General features: G+C 40.4%; 1 protein-coding gene across 3 annotated transcripts in view; it reads right to left on the reverse strand.

Moving 5' to 3' along the window:
• The window catches only part of grin2db (glutamate receptor, ionotropic, N-methyl D-aspartate 2D, b), a 134,096-nt gene that overhangs the window by 50,541 nt on the left and 59,399 nt on the right, over nt 1-24,156 (reverse strand). The window contains exon 2 of one of the 3 annotated variants that reach the window (XM_077528069.1): nt 20,688-22,405. The exons of the other annotated variants lie outside the window; for them this stretch is intronic. The gene's annotated coding sequence lies outside the window, so the exon portion shown is untranslated. The remainder of the gene's footprint in view (nt 1-20,687; nt 22,406-24,156) is intronic. 3 annotated transcript variants of the gene reach the window in all.

The following is a 24,156-nucleotide window of genomic DNA, read 5'->3' on the forward strand; positions in this document are numbered from 1 at the left end:
AGACCGGGTACGGAAGCGTAGAGCTGCCAATGTGGAGTAAACATTTTTGGCTGGCGAGTATGTTCGAACATACTTACAAACATGTTTGAATGTATTGAAACATGTTCGAACATACTCACAAATATGTTCGAACATACTCGCAAATATGTTCGAACATACTCGCAAATACGTTTGAACATACTCGCAAATACGTTCAAACATACTCGCAAATATGTTCGGAAATACTCGCAAATACTTTCGAACATACTCGCAAATATGTTCGAACATACTTGCAAATATGTTCGAACATACTTGCAAATATGTTCGAACATACTTGCAAATATGTTCGAATGTACTTGCAAATATGTTCGAACGTACTTGCAAATATGTTCGAACGTACTTGCAAATATGTTCGAACATACTTGCAAATATGTTCGAACGTACTTGCAAATATGTTCGAACGTACTCGCAAATATGTTCGAACGTACTTGCAAATATGTTCGAACATACTTGCAAATATGTTCGAACATACTTGCAAATATGTTCGAACATACTTGCAAATATGTTCGAACATACTTGCAAATATGTTCGAACATACTTGCAAATATGTTTGAACGTATTGAAACATGTTCGAACATACTCGCCAATATGTTCAAACGTACCTGTAGGCTACATGCTACAAAGTTAGCATACCTTCCCATAATGCCACGGGGTATTATTTTGCGCATGCGTGAGCGCAAACAAAACCCCATTTTTTAGGCATTTGGGCCACATTACCAATTCATTAGAAATTAAGTAGAGAAAAAAAAAAAAAAAGTGTTCATTCGTAACTTTTACGATTTATGTCTGCCGTGTAGGGGTGTTAAAAAAAAATCGGTTCGGCAATATATCGCGATACTACATCGCGCAATTCTCGAATCGATTCAATAGGCGGCTGAATCGATTTTTAAACTTCCATTTTTAATGGAAAAATATTCAACAAAATGTCTTACTTTGGGTTAGGGTTCACACGTTAAGCATGGAAGAATGTTATATGAACGGAATATTAAGCCTTAATATTTTATTTTAATGCTGTTCAAGCATGAAACGGATTACAACCTGTATAAGACTGAAGTTTCAGATAAATAAATAATACATTTTCATACAAATCTTACACTCTACAAGTTTACTGATTAGTATTTTCTGAATTTTAATGAAAAAAATCGCAACAAGCGACTTATAAATGTATATCGGGATTAATCGGTATCGAATCGAATCGTGACCTGTGAATCGTGATACGAATCGAATCGTCAGGTACTAGGCAATTCACACCCCTACTGCCGTGCATGAGTTAGGTTGCGCAAATAATACCATTATGGGAATGGCATTATGGGAAGATATGCTAACTTTGTAGCATGTAGCCTACAAGTATGTTCGAACGTATTTGCGAGTATGTTCGAACGTATTTGCGAGTATGTTCGGACGTATTTGCGAGTATGTTCGGACGTATTTGCGAGTATGTTCGGACGTATTTGCGAGTATGTTCGGACGTATTTGCGAGTATGTTCGGACGTATTTGCGAGTATGTTCGAACGTATTTGCGAGTATGTCCGAACGTATTTGCGAGTATGTCCGAACGTATTTGCGAGTATGTCCGAACGTATTTGCGAGTATGTCCGGACGTATTTGCGAGTATGTTCGAACGTATTTGCGAGTATGTTCGAACGTATTTGCGAGTATGTTCGAACGTATTTGCGAGTATGTTCGAACGTATTTGCGAGTATGTTCGAACGTATTTGCGAGTATGTTCGAACGTATTTGCGAGTATGTTCGGACGTATTTGCGAGTATGTTCGGACGTATTTGCGAGTATGTTCGGACGTATTTGCGAGTATGTTCGGACGTATTTGCGAGTATGTTCGGACGTATTTGCGAGTATGTTCGGACGTATTTGCGAGTATGTTCGGACGTATTTGCGAGTATGTTCGGACGTATTTGCGAGTATGTTCGGACGTATTTGCGAGTATGTTCGAACGTATTTGCGAGTATGTTCGGACGTATTTGCGAGTATGTTCGGACGTATTTGCGAGTATGTTCGGACGTATTTGCGAGTATGTTCGGACGTATTTGCGAGTATGTTCGGACGTATTTGCGAGTATGTTCGAACGTATTTGCGAGTATGTTCGAACGTATTTGCGAGTATGTTCGGACGTATTTGCGAGTATGTTCGGACGTATTTGCGAGTATGTTCGGACGTATTTGCGAGTATGTTCGGACGTATTTGCGAGTATGTTCGGACGTATTTGCGAGTATGTTCGGACGTATTTGCGAGTATGTTCGGACGTATTTGCGAGTATGTTCGAACGTATTTGCGAGTATGTTCGAACGTATTTGCGAGTATGTTCGAACGTATTTGCGAGTATGTTCGAACGTATTTGCGAGTATGTTCGGACGTATTTGCGAGTATGTTCGAACGTATTTGCGAGTATGTTCGAACGTATTTGCGAGTATGTTCGAACGTATTTGCGAGTATGTTCGAACGTATTTGCGAGTATGTTCGGACGTATTTGCGAGTATGTTCGGACGTATTTGCGAGTATGTTCGGACGTATTTGCGAGTATGTTCGAACGTATTTGCGAGTATGTTCGAACGTATTTGCGAGTATGTTCGGACGTATTTGCGAGTATGTTCGGACGTATTTGCGAGTATGTTCGGACGTATTTGCGAGTATGTTCGGACGTATTTGCGAGTATGTTCGGAAATCTTTGCAAGTATGTTCGGACGTATTTGCGAGTATGTTCGAACGTATTTGCGAGTATGTTCGGACGTATTTGCGAGTATGTTCGAACGTATTTGCGAGTATGTTCGGACGTATTTGCGAGTATGTTCGAACGTATTTGCGAGTATGTTCGGACGTATTTGCGAGTATGTTCGGACGTATTTGCGAGTATGTTCAAACGTATTTGCGAGTATGTTCGGACGTATTTGCGAGTATGTTCGAACGTATTTGCGAGTATGTTCGAACGTATTTGCGAATATGTTCGGACGTATTTGCGAGTATGTTCGGACGTATTTGCGAGTATGTTCGAACGTATTTGCGAGTATGTTCGAACGTATTTGCGAGTATGTTCGAACGTATTTGCGAGTATGTTCGGACGTATTTGCGAGTATGTTCGGACGTATTTGCGAGTATGTTCAAACGTATTTGCGAGTATGTTCGGACGTATTTGCGAGTATGTTCGAACGTATTTGCGAGTATGTTCGAACGTATTTGCGAATATGTTCGGACGTATTTGCGAGTATGTTCGGACGTATTTGCGAGTATGTTCGAACGTATTTGCGAGTATGTTCGAACATATTCGCCAGCCAAAAATGTTGACTCCACATTGGCAGCTCTACGCTTCCATAGACAACACCGCCAGCCATCGTCTCCCTCAACCGTGCCTCCATTTGCAAAGCCCGTCCTCCTCTCTCCGATTCTCGCTCCATCTTCATCCCACTTCCAGCCCGCTCCGCGCCACAGTCTGATGATTCCTTGACCCTCATCGGTCTTTCGGCCGGGAAGAGGAAAATGAGAAAACAGCTCAAATATGGCATATCTGACCCCAGTTTGGAGCAAGGATGCGCTTGAGGAGAGGAGGGAACAAAAAAAATAAAAAATGAGGCATGGCGCTGGGACCAAAATGTGAGGTTAGATGCGTGAAAAAGGGTATTGATCACTGGGGCGGCGCGTACGTGTTCCGCCTAAATAAATACACTGCCAGACCTCATATTTTGAGTGACGGGAGAGCGTGCGCATTTGTGTGCAGCGATGGGGTTCCGGAGAAACGAAGTGAGCGAGGCGGGGAAGAAAAGGAGATGGAGGTGTGTCGAGATGCGCAGTGAGAGAGAATTTGAAAATGTGATAATGAAGGAGGAGAGCGAGAGAAAACAGGCATTTGTAGTTTTTTTTGTAAGGCGTGGAGGATGGCGGGAAAAACAGCAGCAGAAATACAGTACGTGGTATAATTTGAAGGAGATATATTCCGTACTGTTAACGGTTGCGCCCGTCACGGTATTTCACTCTCGGGAGAGGAAGACGCGGCTCAGCTCTGCCAATGTGTACCAAAGTCAGCCTTGTTGGAAGTGTGAATACAGCGGAGTCAACGTCCTCTGGCAGCGTGTTCTCATGAGATATTTAGCAGGGAATTGTACAAAAAAAACAAAAAAACAACAAAAAAACAAGGTATGTACCCCCAGCAGCGATAGAGTGCATTGCCCAAACTAAAGCATTTAGTCGAGCACAGAAGTCCACCATTGGCAAACATCCGTGCCCTGGAGATAGCGACGGTTTCTGACATGTGCGATATGTGCGGCCACAAAAAAAAAAAAAGAGAAATAAAACAACGGGAAATTGTTGTTGTTTTTTTGTCTAAGAGTATCATGACATTTCTGTTATTGGTGTCTTTATGGTGAATTACACCACAAAGTTATTCATATTGAATAATTAGTGCATTCATTTGGAGTTCATTTAAAGTTCCTTTAATGCCACTATTTCTTTTAACGAACAATTGATGACCACGTCAAAATTTTACAGTAATACATAATGCATATATTTGTGGAGAGTGGGGTCAAGAATTTCACAAGTTATTCCATGTTAAAGGTTAGATAGCTCTTAATATGTAAAGAAAAAATGCACTGAGCTGTTACCAATGTCTTACAAATGTAATTATGCCATCTAGATTGTTACAGTACAGTACATCTTTTTAATTTTAACTCAATATTATGAATTAGCGCAATGCAAAATTGTACTAAAAAAAAAAAAAAAATCCGCAAAACAGCGAGACCGCGAAAAGTGAACCATGTTATAGCAAGGGAACACTGTACATTAAAAAAAAATTAAAAAAAAAAAAAAAACTGTGATGCAGCAAATTGATTTCAAGCGTTTAATTTTGAGCTGGAGAAGTGACACCAAATTGTCAACTAATAACTTCAACGCCTTGTGCAAAATCTCTCGATTGTGGGGCACAATATCAACGGCCTGCTCATGTTAAAAATGTACAATGCGTAGTTACCATAATAAAATTGACAGTCCTGCCATACGAAGCTGCAAAAACGCAACATTCACAAAAAAAAAGCAAAAAAAAAGCAAGTATTATTTTGAAAACCGAAGAGCTATTTCAGCTTTACAATGCAAATTCCAATCCAATCCAGTCCAATAAAGTGCGTCTTGCGAGAAGAGGCTGCCCGTGAGCATGCAATCACGTCTTGACTGCAGTGAAGTAAATCGGCATCTACATGAACTGGCTGCAGCAAATCCAATCCGGAATCCTGCAAACAGTCCAACGGAAAAGCGCGCGTGGAGGCCGACAGTAAACACGGACTGAAGGAGAGCGGAGGTTGAACGATGATCGTTTCACTTGACTTTCCGCCGCCAATCAATCTTTTGTTGTCATGCAAATTTTCACATTTTCCCCCCTCCACCTCCCTCTTGTGGAAAAATAAATCGGATAACAAACATCTCTCGGCGAAAAGGTCTGCTAACGTGACCTTCCCGAGTTGAGCGTTATTCTAATCTAAACTTTTGATGGTTCGCGACGATATCGCCATCCGAACGGGCGCCGTATTTCATTTTTGTCAACAAGCGGCCTAACTGGCGACGCTTGTTCTTTCTTCCCGTTCTGTTTTGTTCGGATCAAACATGCCAAAGATTGTAAGAAGCCAACTAAAAAAAAAAACACCTTCAGGAATACTTGCAGCGAGTTTATGAACAGGCAAACGCGAACGCGGACGTTTTGAACCGCACCGTCACGTCGCGGGAAATTGTGGCGGGTCTCAAAGAAACACCTGCGCTAGTTGGAAACTTTATTGCTCTTTTAAGTCGCGGAAGGCAAATTAACTTCTTTTTGAAGCGGAGCAGCAAAGGGAGAAATTGTGTTTCGGAAAGACAAAACGAGGAGGGGGTCGGAAAATATCCCACACGGAGTTTACCAGTATTGTTAGTTGAAGTAATTTGACAGTCAGCAGCCCAGACGACAATTTTCATCTTTTTCAGCACCATTTTTTTTTTTATATGAAAATAATAAAGCAGCATGTCTGCCAAGCAAAACAGAATCTGCTCAATGTCAATGTCTGATACAACCGATCAATGCAGATAACCTCCGAGGAAGTCCATCCATTCATTCATTCATTTTCTATAAAATGGCAGTTCTCAATGGGGTCGTGGCTGAGCTGGAGCATTGAAATGAATTGAAAAGCTTTCACAGTTTTGTGAATGTGAACGGTTTGTCCGTCTTTGCGAACTGGCGACCAGTCCAGAAGTGCATGTCGACTGACTTTTGCCCCGTTTGGGTTTGTTTACAAACAGAAAAGGGAAAAACTTTGGGCCATGCCTTTAACAATATGAGTTTTTATTAGGACTGCACAATATTGGAAAATCATGCGATATGCGATATGTACTTGCTGAATATAACGATATCGATATTATTGCGATATTTAACATGTAACTAAATAAATTACATTTTTCATTATCTAATGAAAGAATAAAATTTTTCATGCGGCAAAATAAGCAACCTCACTGTAATATTAGTTAATTAATTGTAATTATCTCTTGATAATGTTCAACTATTGGATGCCGATGCACATTTTAGTTAGCGTCCGACTGGTCAAACAGTTTTTATACAGTAATGCGAGCTTCTCGTTTCGCCAACCTCCCCACAGTATCGTGATAAAATATCATATGGTGAGGTTGATATTGTGATATTTATCGTATCGTGCCGTTTGGATATCGTTGCATGCCTACAAAACATGTCCAGACTCTCACACTAACTAGCCAAGATCACAGTCCTGAGATAAGCTTTTTTTTTTTTTAAGAAGTATTTCTTTGAATATGTTTAAAGGATAAAACCATATTCCGGTGCACTTTCCCTATTTGAAGATGAGACATTTCCAATCTCCCAGTTTCTCTTGACGGCAGCTTTGTAGATGCAGCAGCCAAAAAAAAGCAAAAAGAAAAAAAAAAGCTGCGCGGCTTCTAAAGACGAGAATGAAAAATGGATTCTCGGTGTGATTTTAGGTAAACCATCGCAATGTTCTCGGCTGACCCTCCTTCCTCGTTCGCTCTACAACTGCAGCAGGTGGCCTGCGGAGTGACTTCGAGGGCTGCGCGAAGACAGGAAGCGCAAATACAGGAAGGGACGTGAATGGGAATGGGAGCGTGGCGGGCGGAGTGGGGAGCGCGATGTTTGCCGTTGTTATTATTAGGCCACGTCGGACTGTGCAGCTTCATTCCGTTCTGTCGTGCGGAGTAATGGAGCAGCTGAATCAGGCCGACTTGCATGAGACGGTCCATACACAACACACGTGAAATGTATTCACGGAGGCCATTTACGAGAAATTGCACCATCTCGGAGAAAGGGGACTGTTCCTGAAGATCGAGCACTCGAGATTGACCAATATGTTTTTTGTTTTGTTTTTTAAGCCAATATTCATTTTTACTAAAAAAAAAATATAAATAAAAAAATAAAAAAATATTGGCATCAAAATTTGGAAAAAAACTTTTTGAATTTTTAAGCATATGTTTATTGAACAATTTTTAGGATTTGTAAAATATTAAAGGGAGTCATTTTCAGCAGTAAAAAGTTAATATTTTGTCTATAATTAATGTGGTAACTTCATTATTTTCCATGTACTATTAATGCCGTTAAAAAGTAATTTTTCTACGTGCTGTCGACTGATGATGACATCACCTGTGTGCTGAGGAAGTAGGTAACGACCAATCATGGCTCAGTTTCCTGACTAAACCCAGAAAACAGGTGAGCCATGATTGGCTGTTACCTACTTCCTCAACACAGGTGATGTCATCATCAGTCGACAGCAAGAAGAAAAAATACTTTTTAAAGGTATTAATTGTACATGAAATATAATGACGTTATCATTCTGGACAAAATATCACCTTTTCATTGCTGAAAATTGTTCAATGAGTCAAGTATCCCTTTAAATAAAAAATGTTGTCAATAGACGAAAAGTTCAGGGATCTCCCAGGGGCAGTAGCATGTCTTTAAAAGTGAAATAAAAACTTAAATAAATTAAGTTTTCCAAAATTTCAAAAATATCTGAAGTATTAAAATTGTATTTTAATTTTAAACAAAAACAGAAGGTGCAGAGAATTTGCGAGGTCAGCAGCATCTCCGAAAATTTAAGTTAATAGTTCCCTGAAGTTAACACTTTTTAAAATGGCTCTATTGCCGGCCGTATGATTCTTCAAAATGGCCGATGTCAATATTCATCAAAATGGTGAATATCGGCGCCGATAATCGGCTCAGCCAATAATCGGTCTATTCCTATCTAGGACATTTGGTCTTTTCTTCATTAGTTCAACAAAGTGTATTTGGAAAAAGTGCAGCTTCGGTTCATTTCCTTCCTTCGTAGCTATAGCGTTAGCATACCGCGCTAATTCAATACTATATAAGAAAACGGCAGCGCACTTGCGAAGCCCACAGTGTGTGATATCTTGGCGAGTGTGTGTACATATGAGATGACATTGTTGGAGAGCTTCGGAATGAAGAGAAGAGTGCAGCTGGAGCTCAATGCTCCTCGTGTTAATTGGCCCATACTTCAATCACAGCCACTGGAGTGTGTTCGCTATCGCAATAGATACACTCGCTCTCTCTCTCTCTCGCTCGCTCGCTCGCTCTGTCCTGCTCACGCACACACTCCGCACCGGTTCGTGCCTCCCTTCCCTTCCACTGCCGCATATTGAGCTCGAGTTGCCGTGTTCTTTCCTCTCCAAAGCGTACACGTCTTTATCTTTGCCTTCTTTCACCCTCCCTGACGAAACCGCCCGCCTTCTTTCCCGCTTTGATCCACGACGTGCCCCACGAGCTGCCGGCGAGTGATCTCTGCAGTACCGTGCATACAAGTCATATGGATAAAAATTCATCACAGTGCGAATTGAATGCACCCGAGTGTAAAAAAATTGTAATGGGCATATTTCTGAATGGGTCGTATAGCAAAGTCACAAAGTAAAGATGTATAGATATGCTAATTTACTGTTCATATTTGGTAAATATCCGCTGTAAACGTGGTCCCAGCCCGACCTAAAGTGTACCAGTACTTGCACTATCAATCACTTATTCAAATGCTTTGCTACATTCCACTATTAGCTTAGCACAGTTCTTATTAAATTGGGGGGTGGGCCCAGCGTGTGCAATGCCAGAGGAAGTCACGTGTGATCTTAGGGAACATGTTTTTTGTTGTTGTTTGTTTTTGCCTTACAAGAGAAAAATAATCATAATAATAATTGTACATCCACTACACTAGGTGGCAGTGGTGGTCTCATTGTCAGAGTGTGTGCGCAGGTAGCATTAGCTCCTCTGCAGATGAGTACTTACAACAATTTTATAGCCAAATGATACTATTTATAGTGGCAGCTTTTTGGAGGGGCGTGCCCAAAAAATTAATTACATATGATGCCATGGAGGAAACGATTAGGATCCACATCGCAGAAGAAAGTGTTTAGCTACCACCAGTAGTTGGTGACTGTTCAACATGGAGGCTGTTTTTTGTTGTTGTTTGTTTTTTCCTTTTTAAAACCAGCTCAGAACCGGTTTGTGCCAGAAGGTGGCTAAGCTCTGTGGTCAGACGTTCTTAAAAACATTTTAACATTGACATACGATGACGTCATCAACAAGCATTGGTCGCAAATGGCCGATAAGAGTCGAAATCTCAACTGCAAGCCAAATTCGGACCGTCTACCACATGTACCGTCTATAACGCGCATTTTGTTATTATGCGCCTTCTTCCATAGGAGACGTTAGCAAACGTCACGTGTTATCTATCAAGACGCTTTTCTGCCAGATACGAAATATTCATCAGGAGAGAAAAAAATAAATAAATGCCACCGGCTGATAATTCTATTAAGGCTCGATGCTTTCATGAATGTGTGTTGGGTTTTTTTTCTTATATGGAGCAGTTAGAGTCGAGAGGGTGGCCGATTTAAAAAGGAAAATCAACTGCAGCACGCAGACAAATTACAAAATATTGTAATTATACACACGCTCATTCAGAGGCACTCAAATATTCAGACAAGAGGGGCAAACGATGGCTGCACTCACATTGCTATTATCCTGTTAAAGGTGTGATTTTTTTTTCTCTCTCAGTGATGTAAAAAAAAAAAAAAAAAAGAAAAAAAAAAACTCCAGCAGGTGGACACCATTTGTCCTTTTTGTGTCCTATAACCTTTTGCCAGTACAAACGGGAAGCATCACCTTGACATTCCACTCCGGTGTGCCTTCTTGACGTCATTTTAAAAAAAAATGTTTTTTTTTTTTTTTTGACATTTCAGGTCCCTTCGATTTCCATGTGGCAGTGACCACATGGAAATCGAAGGGACCTACTTGCTCAAGCACAGGTGATGTCATCATCAGTCGACAGCAAGTGGAAAAATTACTTAGTACATGAAAAATAATGAAGCTATCAAATTCATTCTGGACAAAATATTAACTTTTCATTGCTGAAAATTGTTCAATGAGTTAAATGTTTTGGGATGATAGTTTGAGTTATGTTTTAACTACTAATGTCGGCACATTGTTTTTAAGTGGGCCATCAATTAATTGCAGTTTTGCATCAGGGATCACTGCGCCATCAGTACTGCAATATTTTTTTTTTGCATTGATACAACCTTTCTGGTTGTACATTGCAGTGGTGTAGAAGCGCTGTTTCTAATATTTGGGTTAGCTTATTTAGCTACGCAAGCGAGGTAAAATATTAGAAACACCCCTCAGTATGATAAAAAAAAAAAAAAAAAAAAAAAAAGGGAAATAAATAACTGCTCAGAGCTCAATCCTGAATCCTTTTTTTTTTTTTTTTCCTTGTTGAAAATAGAGTTGATACCGCAGCAGCGTCAGTACGCATCACATTTACATAATGCGCTGTACATTCATGAATAAAACGCCAGCTCTGACTGTTGATAGCTTTTTTTTCTTTTTCTTTTTTTTAAAGCAGGTAGCGAAATGAAAATGAGCAACATAATGCATCGGAGCTTTTTCAGCAACATTAGGACGAAGCGCAAATGAGGCTTGCCGCACGCTAAGCGCGGTTAAACTGGACAATCGCAAACGTTACTGGGAAACAACTTTTTCACACTCCACATATAGCCACTGTACTCTATTTTTTTTTTTTTTACCACAAACTACATGACGCCACTGAGCTAATAGCTAATATGCTAATAGCTATATTATAATATATACAAAGAAGAAACAGATAAGATTATAAGAGAACAGTATGGATGTTTGAGAGGCAGTCTCGGCCATTCCAGCAGACACAATCTGACTATCGATGTTTCGTTTTGACCACAGATACATTTGAAATTGGGCGAAATTATGCGTCTGTTTAGGTAATGATGTAACAAGTGTCTGTTTACAAAACGTGATGTTCGTGCTGTCAACCTTTAATCCTTTAGGCGATGTCGGGACCTATGTGATGTTGTTTCTTTAGTCCTTTACGGTTCACTGTCTGTGGGTGGAGTCTGAGAATTGTGTGTGGTTTGCCGGATTATTGTTTTTGGTCAAATTATGGTCAAATGGAGAGGAGCGTAATATGCTTGTGAATCGATTCTATATGTGGAGGAACTCATTGTGTGCATGAAGCACAATATTTTGCTTCTTTTTTTTTTTTGCATGAACTCATTTTTTTTACAATATTGTAACCTTTTTTTTTTTATATTGACAACCTCCCCAAAATATTGTGCTAATTATCGTATAGTGAGCTTCATATCGTGATATCGTATTGTGATGTTTCGGATATCGATACATCCCCATTGACCATATTTGGACATACGAGACTTCCACCTGACAGTGATGTTTCAATGCTCGTTTCATGGTTGGAAACATAATTGTTGATTAGCCATTACATCCGTGATGTAATGGCTAAATTTTGAATCGCAGCAGATCTAATTGTCCATGTTCGGCAACTCATGGAAACGACGTGTAGAAACCAGCATTGCGCAACAGTTCATTCGCATTTAACTCATTCACTCGCCGCCATTTTCACATTTCGCAATCCCGTTCGCTCCAGGCTGTTTTACTAGGTTTTGACTGATTTTGCAAGGCCCACAGAATATTGTGTTCAATTGCTATAAAATCATGGAACCTACCAAAAGAAAGATTAAAGTCTCTTCTTTCATCAGGAAAAAAAAAAAGTATGTTTCTATCTGTTTCTGTTTTGCAGCAATTAGCATTAGAAGAGAGCTAAGTGTCATCAGTTTTCACAAATCTATTTAAAATTGTAAGTAATTGAGCTCTTTTTCTAGATTGCCCTGGTTGATCTCCTTTGCTCTGCTGCCACCTGCTGGCCGTTTGTGTAATAACTACCATTTCTGCAACCGTTCGTTGCAGTTGAGAGGCGTCATCAAAGCCTTCTGTATGCGCTAGCATAATTTTTTTTTTTTAAACGTATAAATACGTCTTTGAGACACTTACAACATTACAAAAAATTTTAAAACATTTTTTTTTTTTTTTTTTACATTAACAGCAAAAATGATTATTTTTGCCTGACTGTTGCTCGCTCCACACTGCTCACACCAGCGCTTCCATTAATTCCCACATTGATTGGCCAGACACTGGGATCACCTCGCCACATCTAAATCAGTCCCCGATTAAAAGAGCACGCTGAAAAGCCGCCGACGCCGCAGGCCGGCGGGACCAGTAAGGTGAAACGTGTCTTAACGGAAAAAGCGGGCGGCGGCGGTGGCGCTGCTACGCAACCTGGCTGCGCATAGTAATGACTCGTAATCTGATTGCCGAGATAAACAGATTAAAGTGGCACAGAAAACCTTAAGTGATGACTATCATTTTTTTTTTTTTTTGTGTGTACAAGGTCACGTTCAGGCAAACTCACGCACTCACACCAGCAGGCACCTGTAATCCTGCGTAGTGAATCTGTGTCGAGCGCACGAGCAAAAAAATAAATAAAAGAAAAAAAATTCTACCAAATTCCGGAGATAAATGGCAAGTTGTTCTTTTCAAGTCGTGAGCGGCTCGTTTCGCTGAAGCCGAGTCTGCATTAAATCTGTCGTCGCGTAGCAATGTCAGGTTCGAGCGGCACATAACCAAAAGGTGTTAGAAACACTTCTCTCAGCCTGTCCTATAAAGCCGAATGCATCCGTTTCCTCAAGAAAAAGAAAAAAAATAAAACAAGGCAGCAGAGGCGAGAGGATGTTAAAGAGTGAGCGCAGTGGAGGTTTGATTCTCTTTTGCGGGGACTCGTATGATTCCCAAGAGACGACGCTGGCAAGAGGTTAGTGAAGGGAATAAAGGCCTAGATTAGGGACCCACCGATATGCGTTTTTTTTTTAAGCCTAAAACTATAGTTTTTCACATATTGGGAAGAATTTGTGCCTTTGTGTAGTGTTATCTTATCTGTGGGTATGTGTTCTCACAAGATTTGTGTGTAGATATTCGTTATTTGAAGTAAAAAGACTCCAGAAGTCGATGCTAACTTCCTGTTAGCATTTGCTAATTTCCTGTTAGCGAGGTTTTAAAAACGAAGCCTGTTTTGTATTTAAATATACAGTGGAAGTAATTCTTAACATTGCGTGTTTAGTTTTACAGTTAACGCCAACTGCGATGTCATTAAACAGCTTAAATCATTTGCTCCCAAAAACGTATAAATACGTTCTATTTTAAATATTACCATGCTCAAAGACGTAGTTATACGTTTTTTGTGTTTTTTTATGCTACAGCATACAGAAGGCTTTGATGCTGCCACTGAACTGAAGAGAATGGTAATGACAACGTAAGTTACAACAAAAACGGCCAGCAGGTGGCAGAAGAGTATAAGAGATCAACCAGGGCCATGTTGCAATGAAGCTGTTTACCCCGCAGTTTTAAAGAGATTTGTGAATAATGATGAAACTTAGCTATACATTATAATGCTAATTACTGCAACACGGAAACAGATACAAATATACTTTTTTTTTCCTGATGAAAGAAGAGACTCTAATCTTTCTTTTGGTAGGTTCCATGTTTTTATAGCAATAGAACACAATATTCCGGGGGGCCTTGCAAAATCATCAATCTGGGAGTGAATAAGTTAAAGGACGTTTGGGGACAACAGAATAACCAGAATATCATACGCTACACACTTGTTAGTTGCTAATGCTACGCAAGCAAAATGGTGCATTCAGGGTACTTTAACAGCGTCTGAAACTTCGGTTTTCTTTGATAACGTTTTAAGGGGTAATTTGGCCCAATTGGCCGATTGTTTTGGCCCAATGTTTAATGGCCGATAATGGGCCGATCATAATTGGTGGCCGATTAATCGGTCGGATCCTAGCCTAGATGCACCAATCCGACGTCATCCAAATGTGACCGACACCTACCCCTGTGGTGTCGGCCCAGACGTCGGCACGTCGCGTAGAAAAACGACGTAAATACCAGGGCCCGACCGATTAATCGGCCGCCGATTGTGATCGGCCCATTATCGGCCTTCAAACATCAGCCAAATGGACGATTATTTTCCCCTTAAAGCATTAGAGCATATCCCAAGTTTCCAACGCTGTGAAAATACTCTGAATGCACCATTTTGCTTGCGTAGCAATAGCAATTAGCAAGTGTGCAGCGTATGTTATTCTGGTGTCCTCTAAGCGTCCTTTAAGCTGTTTAAAACAAAATACACATTAAGAATTACATCCACTTTACATTTAAATACAAAACATAATTTGTTCTTAAAACATCTCTAGCCTAGTGCTAACAGGAAGTTAGCAAATGCTAACAGGAAGTTAGCATCAACTTCAGGACTGTTTTTGCTTCAAGGACTAAATATCCACACATAAATCTTGCGGGAACACATACACGCAGATGACACGACCACAACTATCTCAAGTAATTCCCCTCCATACCATCGGTGGTGGTAGTCATCGCCCCGTGCTCTGATTCGCTAGCTAACAACCAATCACGGTGATCAAGCAAGCCGTCGGCCGAACGCTGCCCGGCTCCTGAATCGTGTTATGCCATGACACAGCCGCGGGGACTGACTAATCCCACGCACAGTCAAGAGACCATAAATGTCGTGTATCGTCTTGAAATCAAGGCTGCTCGCTCAAACACTGCCAGTTGACCATCTCTTCATCTATCCCCACTTCAGCGGATCTTAAAGCAGAGGTGACGTGAACACCGCGTTCCTGCAGATTTGTGACACTGAGCGTTCCGGTGGCAGCCATTCATCTTCCGGTTACTTCCCCCGTCACTGTTAAAATGCAAAACGTGTGCACTGACCCCCCCCCCCCCCCCCGTGTCTCTATTCTCAAAAGCATCTGATGCAGTCAATACAGTGGAACGGCTTGAATTGTGTTTTGTCGCAAGACTTCCTCCGAAGGCTGTACCGCCGTCACGCGCAGTCTCACGCGGGACCTCGGCGGCGGACTCCGCGTGACCTCAGTTCAGCGAGCATGAACGGATTAACTGCGCATCTGCAGGGGGACCCAAAAGTAACTGGCAATTTGAAAAACACTTTCTGGCGGAATTGCTTGTACTTTACAATTTCTAATTAGTGAAAGTTAAATATGTCTTCTAAATTTGACACACAACAGAGAAGAGTACAGTGAACAAACCTGCCAAATAAGAGCGATTTAAAAATATATCAAAATGAGGCTTCAAATTTGTGAAAAATCAAGTCCGTGTTTTTGCTCTCAACGGCCGTGGGTGTGTGTCTGTTGATGAAACAACGCCCCGCTGGAAAATAGATGCTACTACATCTAGCATCTTTATTAGGCCAACACATCGCTATACGTTTGAGCCGTGAAAATATATTCACTTAAAGACGCCGGCCTGTGGAATATATCCGACCAGCTCGAGACCGTGTCAGCCAACACAAGAATTGCCAGCTTCTCACTTGAGAATTTTTTAACACACCACCAAATTGTCACATAAATAAATAAATAATTACACTAACGTTAGCATATGGCGCCTTTTGCCGGCGTTAGCGTCTTGTGGCTAGCAGCTAGCTTCTAAGCAAGGGTGCTATTCAAGTATTTATTAAGTGAAATTAGTTGTTGTTTGTACACTAACTATAATTATAGCAAAAAAAAAGTGCTTTGTTTTAGTAATTAGTTTAAAGCATGAGCCTTTGGGGATGATTATAAATGTGATATTATGTAGATTTATTTTCATATTAACTGGAATGAGGACGTTTGAAAGTGTCACACATAAGTGATGTCATCTTGCAGAAGCCAATAGAAAAGTACCTTCTAATGACATCGCCCCCATGGTGTTTTTTAAATATTGCGCACAAGTAATACACATTTTTTTTAAACTAAAACTAATACTGAAACTAACTAAAAGTAAACCAAAACTAAGCATTTATTAAATAACTAAAACTAATAAAAATGATCAGAACTACCATGAATACTAATTAAAACTTAAAAAAAAAAAAAAAAAAAAAACTAATTATATTTAAAAAAAAATAAAATAAAATAAAATAAAAAATTTAAATAAAAACTAACTAAAGTGAAAAATTCCAAAACTATAATAACCCTGATGACACGAAGTGTCAAGGTTGAGACCAGTTCTGGTCTAACCTTGGAAAACTACATTCAAATTGCGTAGAAATTAGAGTTGTTCCGATACCGTTTTTTGGCCCCCGATACCGATACCGATACCCAGCTTTGCAGTATCGGCCGATACCGATACCATACCGATACCTAAAGTTTATTTTCCTCAACATGAAAAGCTGTCCTGCCATTGGTTCAGAGCATTCAAGGGCCAATAGGATATCTTAGGTCAGCATGCAGTGAGCATGTCACATATCAGTCAATGTCGTGCACGAGCAAGACACAAGATGCTGCCTCCAAAATCCTATATTAGCGTTGGAATTAATGGTATCGGCATGTTACCTGTGATTAGTCACCGATACCGATACCACTGTTTTAATGCAGTATCGGCACCTCTGCCGATACCAGTATCGGTATCGGAACAACACTAGTAGAAATGAGAAAAATCAAGAAGCAAGTTTCGCCTCCCCTTCCCCCCCAAAAAACAGAACCTCCAAACTGAGTAATGGAAGTCGGAAATGGAAGCAAACTACGAGTCAGACCACCTGCATTCGAAGCATATTGTACCTCATTCTTTATCATGCCAAAAAAAGCCGAAGGGGGCATACAAGAAGCTGCTGGTTTTAACAAGCAGGGATGGATTTCATTCATTCAGTCTTCTCTCATCTGACGCCTTTTTTTTTTTTTTTTTTTTTGGTCACCTTCTTCTCCTGCATCTACTGCGGATAACGCAAATTCCATCCCGGGTGCACGCGCGCAAATTAGCATTTATAAAAGCTGCGCCGGCGCATGCACGAATTTCACTTTCAAACTTGAAAGCTATTTTGAAACGATAAGGAAATAAGGCAACGTATGCGCCAGGTTAATCCGGTACAGTCGGTTCAAGCACAAAGGCCGCGGCCGGCGCCGCCCTTCGCTCGCTTCGGGGCGACGGAGGTTTCCCGGGAGTCGTGACACGACGGGCCCCCGGTTGACAGGGGCCACCGTACTTTAATGAATGTCCCCCCCCTCTCGCGCATTTCCTCTTTTTAATCAGCACTTAACGCTGTCATTTCCGGGCGCAGTGACGGACTGCCGCAAAACACCGCGTGACGCGAAACGTGCCCGCGTGTTGCGCTCAACCTTTCGCGTGTGCGTGGAAAAATAATATGAGCAGGATGCGTGCATAAGAGTCTGCGCAATGAGCAACGTCCCGGCTGTCTCTCGCATGCAAAACTGTTCATTTCGTTAACGAAAATTAAACAAAAATAATTTCGTCAACCCACATTTTTCACCGGACTAAAATTAGACTAGACCAGACTAAAATCCTCATTAATAAACAATAAGTGGGACTAAATCAGTATGCATTTTCGTCGACTAATGAAGACGAGACGAAAATGTACTTCACTTAACTCATTCACTGCTAGCCCAGTAAAATTTAATCTTTGACGTCTATAGCCGTCAATGGCAGTGAATGAGTTAATAAATACTGGGCTAAAATCTACGGACATTTTAGTTCATGAACAAAAACGTGACAAAATGTATATGATTTTGTAAAATCTTCTCTCTGATAATCTGTTGCTGTGACACTGTCATGTAGTGCCGCTACTGCAGTAGCGCTATCACTAGTGAATATTTTTAGAGTCGATTAATCGACTCACCTGATTCATTTAATTTTGCATTAAGGGGTATTACAAAAGTACAGAAGCGTAGAGCTGCCAATGTGGAGTAAACGTTTTTGGCTGGCGAGTATGTTCGAACAAACTCGCAAATATGTTCGAACGTACTCGCAAATATGTTCGAACGTACTCGCAAATATGTTCGAACATACTCGCAAATTTGTTCGAACATACTCGCAAATACGCTCGAACATACTCGCAAATACGTTCGAACATACTCGCAAATTTGTTCGAACATACTCGCAAATTTGTTCGAACATACTCGCAAATTTGTTCGAACATACTCGCAAATTTGTTCGAACATACTCGCAAATTTGTTCGAACATACTCGCAAATACGCTCGAACATACTCGCAAATACGCTCGAACATACTCGCAAATACGCTCGAACATACTCGCAAATACGTTCGAACATACTCGCAAATTTGTTCGAACATACTCGCAAATTTGTTCGAACATACTTGCAAATACGCTCGAACATGCTCGCTAATACGTTCGAACATACTCACAAATTCGCTCAAACATACTCGCAAATACGTTCGAACACACTCGCAAATACGTTCGAACACACTCGCAAATACGCTCGAACATGCTCGCAAATACGTTCGAACATACTCACAAATTCACTCGAACATACTCGCAAATACGCTCGAACATACTCGCAAATTCGCTCAAACATACTCGCAAATACGTTCGAACACACTCGCAAATACGCTCGAACACACTCGCAAATACGCTCGAACATGCTCGCAAATACGTTCGAACATACTCACAAATTCACTCGAACATACTCGCAAATACGCTCGAACATACTCGCAAATTCGCTCAAACATACTCGCAAATACGTTCGAACACACTCGCAAATACGCTCGAACACACTCGCAAATACGCTCGAATATACTCGCAAATACGTTCGAACATGCTCGCAAATACGTTCGAACATACTCACAAATTCACTCGAACATACTCGCAAATACGCTCGAACATACTCGCAAATACGCTCGAACATACTCGCAAATACGCTCGAACACACTCGCAAATACGCTCGAATATACTCGCAAATACGTTCGAACATGCTCGCAAATACGTTCGAACATGCTCACAAATACGTTCGAACATGCTCGCAAATACGTTCGAACATACTCACAAATTCACTCGAACATACTCGCAAATACGCTCGAACATACTCGCAAATACGCTCGAACATACTCGCAAATACGCTCGAACATACTCGCAAATACGCTCGAACATACTCGCAAATACGTTCGAACATACTCACAAATTCACTCGAACATACTCGCAAATACGTTCGAACATACTCACAAATTCACTCGAACATACTCGCAAATACGTTCGAACATACTCGCAAATACGTTTGAACATACATGTAGGCTACATGCTACAAAGTTAGCATATCTTCCTATCATGCCGTGGCGTATTATTTTTATTTTGATTAACACAGATGATAATCAGTCTTTTTTTTTCATCGAGGACTACAGAAGTCATTCAACAATTATTGTTAATATGCTGAAATGAGAGGATTTGGACAATTTCAATTAAAAAAAAAAATAAAAAATGGCCCCAAACGGTTAATCAATGATTACAAATGGCTGGCGATTATTAATAAATTCATTGTGACAGCTTTAAACTACAGTGTATTATTACTTCGCTCACTTATGCGCGTGGCTTTATACCCAAGAGGCTTTGCAGTGATTTTTTATTTTTTTTTTTTTAAGAGTGTGTGCGTGTGCCTGTATCATTCTCTGTCTCTCTGCCAGCCTGCCCTCCTCCTCCTCCTCTCTGTCTGTCTGTCTGTCTGTCTGTCTGTCTGTCTGTTTCCATTTCCACCTGCTCATTACATGACTCCCTGTCATTCTTGAAACGTTCGAATGAGTTCTGGCTCCGTTCCTGCCGGGCCTCGACCGGTCCCGACGTGAGCCCGGGGGCTGCTCCCGAGGGTTAGCACTTAGCCGCTGGTCAATCTTTTTTTTGTTTCTTTTTTTTTTGTATCATATAAAATTGTCAGATAAGCACTTGGAACTGGATTTCGGTTAAAAAAAAACAGCACTACAACATGTTCACTTGCACTGTAAAATTGAATGAATTATTGCTGTTCCAACAACGTTGAACTTCGCACAACAAACCAAGCAAGTTGTTAGCGATATCTTCATGTTGGCGGACAATACAAGTGACAATTAGCCAATTTACATAACTGCAAAACTTACAAACAGGCCTGTCCAATCCAATTCATTGAATTTCAATTATTTCACTATACAATTACAAGATCAGCATAATCATTACATCATTAAGGATGACTAATTTTTGAGTTGTTTAGATTTATACTTTTGCACCTTTTAAAATAACCAATTTAGTAGCAACTAGTCAACTTTTCATGTTACAGCTTAGCTAAGTCAGGAAGCTAACAGAGGCTAACATTTGAACATCTCGTTCAACCACAGCAGCCATTTAAAGCAAAACCGTTTCATAACCATCCATTTTTACAAAACATTTGCCACTTCTTTAAAAATGATATTCAGGAACTTACGCCATTGCTTGTACGATACTTCGCTGCGGATGGCAACAGATTGTATTCAGGGCACAAAACATGGCGGCCATTTTGACAGGACAGCCAAAACCCGGAAGAGAAAAAAAACAAAACAGGAAGTGATTATAAGGAATATGATGTCATCAATGAAGTTTATTTTTAAAACATTTAGATTAAGCTAATTTATGCATTTGCTATATCTTATGATGAACATAATTTGATATTTCAAGTGTTGTTTTGTGTCAAAGTTTTGAAACCAAGGTTGATTCCTTAATTCTAAAAGGTGGGTGACAACATGATGATTTTTAAGATAGAAGTGTTGTTAAGGTGGAACGCATTTTGACAGTTCCAGATAGTAGTCAGTGCACAAAAGCTTCAGGCTTCTGGTTAAAAAAAAAAAAAAAAAAAGAGAACAAAAATGTCAGGAAATGTGAAATAAAACAGCTGGAATTTGTCACTTTAAATCAGGGGTGTCAAACATAAGGCCCGCGGGCCGGATCAGGCCCGCAAAGTGGTTCAATCCGGCCCGCGCAATAATTTTGTAAAGTTAAAAAAAACAAAAAAAAATTTAACGTCGGACTAATTAATCAGTCGGCCTCAATCAAAACATATAAAATTTGTAACTTCACAAGTAGTCCTCAGATGAGCAATGCAACTTGTATCGTCCTGGATGTCATTATTTTACACACAACTTAAAGTTCCGGTTTAATTATTATTATTATTATTATTGTTATTATTATTATTCTAATCATAGACCGACAAACGTGTTAAATACGACACAAATTCAATTACTGGTAACACAAATAGATATGACAAGGATTAGCATCCTTATAACGTCATTAACTGCGCCATGCAATGCATTCTGGGAACAATATTTATGCAAACAGGTAGATTTAACATGCCAAGGACTTCGTGTTGCCGCGTTCCATTTGCAATTGTATTATTTTTTGTAACAATATGATTACAGTTGAGCTCTGTAATTTAGGGCTGGCACACAAAATAATACCGAAAATCTGCGTATAATTGATGGCAATCGTTTTTAAGTTATATACCGTTATTTTACCGATGCGGCCCACTTGGTAATATATTTTCCTCCATGCGGCGCCTGAGCTAACACGAGTTTGACACCCCTGCTTTAAATGGTGGCAAAGTGTGTGCCGACTTACCCCGTTTCACGTCAGTTTAAATCTGATTGGTTAATTATGAACGTCGAAGTGTTTCCACATGATTAACCTCCTCTCTCTTTCCATTAATGATGGGAAAAAGATTTGAAATGATTTTACATGGTCTTACGTTCTCAAATCACAAAAAAAAAAAAAGGCATTTGACCTGTGGCGCGTTCACTTTTTTTTTTTTATATATATATCTACTTATGTAACAATCCTCCATATTGTAATCCATCAGCTACATTTCAATGAGGAGAACCTAATCGAGGAAGCAAAAGAGATGAGAACATTTTTAACTCATTCACTGCCATTGACGGAAAAAGACGTCAAATGATGCATTTTTGCTGGGCTGGCAGTGAATGTGTTAAGCGCAATTCATATTTGAAAACGAAATTGAGGAACAGGAAGCCTTATAAAAGTGCTCTTGTGAATTTATCTGGGATGGAGAGACGGGCGGACACGGGTGAGGATGATGATGATGATGATGGTGATGCCGTCATGGAGGATGATGACCTGGAGATGCCGTCGAGCTGGTGAATGATTGCTGACAAGCTGAGTGGAAAGAACAACAACAGACAGAAAAGACATATTTCAATATGGCATCGCGCATATCGTTAGCCGAAAGGCCCTTGCGACTTTTTAGTTCTGTAAGATTGTTTTGGCAGGCAAATGCTCCAAACGCCACATGTTGACGCGAGGTTAGCGGCGTGTCACGGCGACAGATGCTTCTTTGATGCTAACTTTGCTGAGCTTGCACACACGCACGCACACTGCAGATGCGTCTTATATCTGTTCCTTCACGTGAGTTTGCACCATTACGACTAATTAACTTGGCTTGCTAAGGAGAAAAGAGAGAGAAAAAAAAATAAATCAATCGAAGCAAATGGAACTGGAAGAAGGAAGCAAACGAGCAGCTACCAGGTAACAGCCGCCTATGATGTATAGGAACCAATTCACTTGATTGGCCACCGTGAAGGTTATTCATTTGCTGGAAAGTGACTAGTTGGGATCAATGCGGGACTAAGCGTCTGCTGGGTGACCTGGAACCACTAGGGGGCCTCTAAGAGCAAATAACAGTCGACAGTGGCTGGAGTCGGTTCTTTATTTGTATGTTTTTTGCGGTAGTGTTGAGGAAGGATGGATCAAGTGTTTGTACTAAGTATGAATCAGTCGTGAATGTGATTCAAATTAAGATTTAGGTGGGTATGGTGGGGAAAAAAAGTGATCAGCCAACTTCAGCCCAGGAGCGACATCCCCAGCTAGCTAGCTAGGTAGCTAGCTAGCTGGGGCTGTAGCTGGGGCTAGCTGGGGATGTCGCAAGCTGGGGATGTCACATCCTCAGCTAGCTAGCTAGCTAGCGGGCTAGCTGGGGATGTCGCTAGCTAGCTAGCTAGCTAGCTGGGGATGTGACATCCTCAGCTAGCGACATCCCCAGCTAGCTTTCGTTGTGAAATCTGAGCATGTTATATTGAACACAAGCTGATATGCTCATGACTTTTTCTTTTTCTGGCTTTCTTTCACTGACTTGTTATAATTTTTGACATTTTCAGGAAAAGCATTTTATTGTTCTGCCTGTCATTCGACATCAATTGACAGATGAACAAGGATATATGTGAAATTTTTTTGGGCAGATTTAAGTGCAATTGGATATTTATACCCACATTTGGGAATCACTGACCTAGTAGATGATTTTCACCAAGTCTGTGCTTGTGCTTCTTTTTAATTATTTATTCTAATATGAACAATGATCCACTTCATTTATTTATTTATTTATTTTTTTGTGGACAGAATTTTTGCCCGTGGCCCCGTGGAGCAGGAACATGGCAAACCATCACTGAGTTTTATCAACAATCCTCTCCTTCACACTCTCTCAAAGAATTCCAGAAGAAGCAGTGCAGTGGGACACGCGATTGGCTGCTGGTTTCCTCATCTTCAAAGTAAATTACTTTCTGTTTATCCCATCCGCTTGTCACCGTCGGATATGCCGTATAGCGTCACTTGAACATCTAATTAGCAGAGAGCTGGCTGACATCTTTACTGTAGCTTGGAAGCTCTGGCTTTGTTTTGCTCATGTTGATTTTGCAGATATAGTTGATTATCATAACTGGTGTAAACTGTTTTTCTGTCTGGTGGACTCGCGGTGAGCGGGTCTGTTTTAAAAGATGACGGTTCCGGGTGCAAAATTGTTTAATATTTCATTTCTTTGACAATTTAAGTATTAACTCATTTGCTCCCAAAAACTTATAAATACGTTCGATTTTAAATATTACCATGCTCCCAAAGACGTATTTATACGTTGTTGT

The sequence above is a fragment of the Festucalex cinctus genome, chromosome 7, assembly GCF_051991245.1.
Source record: "Festucalex cinctus isolate MCC-2025b chromosome 7, RoL_Fcin_1.0, whole genome shotgun sequence".
In the NCBI taxonomy this organism is placed as follows: Eukaryota; Metazoa; Chordata; class Actinopteri; order Syngnathiformes; family Syngnathidae; genus Festucalex; species Festucalex cinctus.